The sequence below is a fragment of the Salvelinus namaycush genome, chromosome 17, assembly GCF_016432855.1.
Source record: "Salvelinus namaycush isolate Seneca chromosome 17, SaNama_1.0, whole genome shotgun sequence".
In the NCBI taxonomy this organism is placed as follows: Eukaryota; Metazoa; Chordata; class Actinopteri; order Salmoniformes; family Salmonidae; genus Salvelinus; species Salvelinus namaycush.
The window spans coordinates 30,885,454-30,889,965 of NC_052323.1; the positions used below are offsets into that span (position 1 = coordinate 30,885,454).

General features: G+C 48.5%; 1 pseudogene; it reads right to left on the bottom strand.

Annotated features, from left to right (window-relative positions):
• Positions 1–2,437: 2,437 nt before the first annotated feature.
• LOC120062182 lies at positions 2,438–4,512 on the bottom strand (annotated as a pseudogene).

Below are 4,512 nucleotides of genomic sequence, written 5' to 3' on the forward strand. Positions count from 1 at the left end.
CTGTCTTATCCAGTGTCCTGTGGGAATTTAAGTATGCTCTCTCTAATTCTCTCCTTCTCTCTTTCTTGGAGGACCTGAGCCCTAGGACCATACGTCAGGACTACCGGGCATGATGACTCCTTGCTGTCCCCAGTCCACCTGGCCTTGCTGCTGTCCCAGTTTCAACTGTTCTGCCTGCGGTTATGGAACCCCTACCTGTCCCAGACCTGCTGTTTTCAACTCTTAATTATCGGCTATGAAAAGCCAACTGACATTTATTCCTGATTATTATTTGACCATGCTTGTCATTTATGAACATTTTGAACATCTTGGCTCTCTCTAATTCTCTCCTCTCTTTCTTTCTCTCTCTCGGAGGAACTGAGCCCTAGGACCATACGTCAGGACTACCGGGCATGATGACTCCTTGCTGTCCCCAGTCTACCTGGCCTTGCTGCTGTCCCAGTTTCAACTGTTCTGCCTGCGGTTATGGAACCCCTACCTGTCCCAGACCTGCTGTTTTCAACTCTTAATTATCGGCTATGAAAAGCCAACTGACATTTATTCCTGATTATTATTTGACCATGCTTGTCATTTATGAACATTTTGAACATCTTGGCCATGTTCTGTTATAATCTCCACCCGGCACAGCCAGAAGAGGACTGGCCACCCATCATAGCCTGGTTCCTCTCTAGGTTTCTTCCTAGGTTTTGGCCTTTCTAGGGAGTTTTTCCTAGTCACCGTGCTTCTACACCTGCATTGCTTGCTGTTTGGGGTTTTAGGCTGGGTTTCTGTACAGCACTTCGAGATATTAGCTGATGTACGAAGGGCTATATAAAATAAACTTGATTGATTTGATTGATTGACGCGGACATTGAGCAGGCGTTACGTGCAGAGCCCGCTCCCCTCCAGTGTCCAGCTGGGCGTCTGTACCATCCGTCTGCTGTCCGCGACCGTCTGATCTATTGGGCCCACACGTCACCCTCCTCTGGTCATCCTGGAATAGGTCGGACGGTGCGCTGTCTTAGTGGGAAGTACTGGTGGCCCACTTTGGCTAAGGATGTGAGGGTTTATGTTTCCTCCTGCTCGGTGTGTGCCCATTGTAGGGCTCCTAGGCACCTGCCCAGAGGTAAGTTACAACCCTTACCCGTTCCACAACGGCCGTGGTCGCACCTGTCAGTAGATTTCCTTACCGATCTTCCTCCCTCACAGGGTAACACCACGATCGTGGTCGTTGTGGATCGTTTTTCTAAGTCCTGTCATCTCCTCCAGTTGCCCGGTCTCCCTACGGCCCGACAGACTGCGGAGGCCTTGTCTTCCGGCACTACGGGGTGCCTGAGGATATAGTGTCTGAGCGGGGTCCCCAGTTCATGTCGAGGGTCTGGAGGGCGTTCATGGAACGTCTGGGGATCTCGGTCAGCCTTACCTCGGGTTTTCACCCCGAGAGTAACAGGCAGGTGGAGAGAGTTAACCAGGATGTGGGTAGGTTTCTGAGGTCCTATTGCCAGGACCGGCCGGGGGAGTGGGCAGCGTTCGTGCCCTGGGCAGAGATGTCCCAGAACTCGCTCCGCCACTCCTCCACTGGCCTTTCTCCCTTCCAATGTGTATTGGGGTATCAGCCGGATCTGGCTCCTTGGCATCAGAGTCAGACTGAAGCTCCTGCGGTGGATGACTGGTTCCGGGGCATGGAGGAAACATGGGACGCCGCCCATGTTCACCTTTAGCGTGCCGTGCTGCGCCAGAAAGTTGGTGCAGACCGTCACCGCAGTGAGGCCCCGGTGATCGGGTCTGGCTCTCGACCCGAAACCTGCCTCTCCGCCTGCCCTGTCGGAAGCTGGGTCCGCGGTTTGTGGGTCCATTTAAAGTCCTGAGGAGAGTGAATGAGGTTTGCTACAGGTTACAGCTTCCCCCCGATTACCGCATTAACCCCTCGTTCCATGTGTCTCTCCTCAGGCCTGTGCCTCGCCCTCCGGGTCGTCCCCGAGGTCGGTGTCGACGCGCTGCTGGAGCCGCCCTGCTGGAGCCGCGTACTGTCACGACTCCCGCCGAAGTTGTTCCCTCTCCTTGTTCGGGCGGTGTTCGGCGGTCGACGTCACTGACCTTGGTTTTGTCTTGCCTTCCATCACACCTGGTTTCAATCCCATCAATTACATGTTGTGTATTTAACCCTGTTTCCCCTCGTGTCCTTGTCGGTGATTGTTTATTGTAAGTGTATGTGTACGTCTGTACTGGTGTGCGTCAGGTTATGTTACCCATTGATTTTTATTATTATGTTTTCCGGTGGGTTTTTGTAATAAACTGCGCTGTTGGAAACACAGTTATGTCTCTCCTGCGTCTTACTTCTCAGCCAACAGTTAAACACCCTTACAGGTAGGCTACCTGCCCTACATAGGGCCCTGGTCAAAAGTAGTGCACTACATAGGGAATAGGGTGCCATTTGGGACGCAAGCCATGCCAATTCTTAGGTCTCCCTACTGATCTTGGTCAGTTTCTGGATCTTAGTCTCGGTAGACATGTACACATACTTGTCCCTGATGCTGACTGTCATTCCACCCAGGATGGAGGGGTCAGACTGGGCAGAGAGAGAACAGAAAAGACATTCAGACTTGTAGCAGCATGTACAAACCAGCTCATAATCACTATATTCATCTCTTTATTTCGCAGACTTTATGGTGAGGATTTTAGTCAGGGGTAATGGAAACGTAAGCCTAAAATGTCAACGTTTCTGATTCTGTAGATGGACACTGATTCCATTATTCTTTCATCCACTGTGGCTTATTATGTCTATTCAGTATTAGCTATTCAGTAGCCTCCTCTGTGAGTTCCTAGTTCCTACCTTAGTCTCCAGCTTGAGCATCTCTCCTTTGGCCAGGAAGCCATTCAGAGCAACTCTCAGGTCTATGAGGTTGGCAGCATCCAGAGGCTGTGAAAGATACACAGGATTAGGAACATGTCAAATAAATGAAAACAATTAATCTGCAAATTATTAAGTTCTGTAAATGTAAACAACATGTCAATTACATTTTAGTGTGGATTAATGTACATCTTGAGTTGGCTGATCTGGGATAAGATTAAATATGTGTAATGATGGTGTGTGTGTGTGTGTCAGTTCCTACCTGTGTGGTGGTGACAGTACAGAGGACCTCTCCACGGTGAGCACTCATCATCTTGCTGAAGGCTGAGATGATGTCAGAGATCAGCGTCAGACGGTCGTTATCAGCCATAACATCTGAGGAATGGAAGTAAAGATATTCAATTCAATTCAAATGTAGTTATCTCCTGCGATGGGACATTTTATGTTTGTGCTTATCTAATAACCTATTTCTGTGTTCATGCAAGTGACTGATTGAACGAATCCTCACTATCAGTATCTGCAATTGGGCAGTACGCCCAGAACGAAAGGATATCTCAGTTTCAAGGTCTCAGCTTGGAGAGAAGAAGCCTAGTGAGGTATTTGTCTGTCACATGCATGAACCAAATGTTAGTGATGAATTAATTCTGAATGATGAATAAGCTAAATCATGCAAATATAACCTGTCTGTATATAAGAGAACTAACGGGACTGACCCGGTGGAGCTCCTGATCGACATGTGTACATGGTGCATTGAGTTGGTTGGAACCTCTCCAGCTTGCTGTTAATAAACAATGATTCATTTAAAATTTACTTTGAGTGTCCCTGTGTAGAATTTCCACGACACTACTTAGGGCAATTACTGTTAGGGCTACATCAGGGCCTCAGACACAGGTACATAAACACCACACAAGACAACTATTACACATTACGCGGTTATTACACACAACTTTTGTAACACCATCTGTCTTTCACCTGTCTGTCGAGACAGGTGACATAAGGCTGGCTACCCACTGAGGAGGTTGATGATGATGATGGTCATGACATCAGTGAAGGTGTGCTCTTTGATACCGCGTTTAACATGGGGATTCACCATGATGCCAGATAGCTTGGGGTCCTTGACTAGGGCCCGGAGGAACAGAAATAATGCCTGTTTAGTATAGCTATGGGGCAGTCGCTGGATACCAGTCTGAAACCGGGTCGTCTGAAAGAGAAAGGCATCCAGGTTCATGGGACAGATGACAGTCAGGGGTTCCCGTGTGTGTGTGTGTCGGAAATGAATGGGACTGACTTACAGACACTGTGACCAGCTCTTTCTCCACTTGCTACAGTCTGCCCTGCTGGCTGGCTGCTAAGAGAGCATAGGCATAGCGCCACTCGTCTCCATACACCTGGATGGGAGGCCAAATAAAGAGGGATAAACAGGTTGCAGAGAGGGTGAGTCATTGCACCCATTAGAAGTTTCAGGATTATATTGAGATATTTTGCTTATTTTTGACTGTGACGGCTACATCTTTAGATTTGTTTCATAATATCGTTCTCAAGTCATCAGTCATCATTGCATAATTGTTGTGGAATGTTGAGCCCTTCCAATAGCTTGTATGTTCTGCTTTGCTTACCGTGACCAGAACTTGCCTGGTCAGTGAAGTGCTGAACTGACGGCCCTGGGAGAAGAGAGAGAGCAT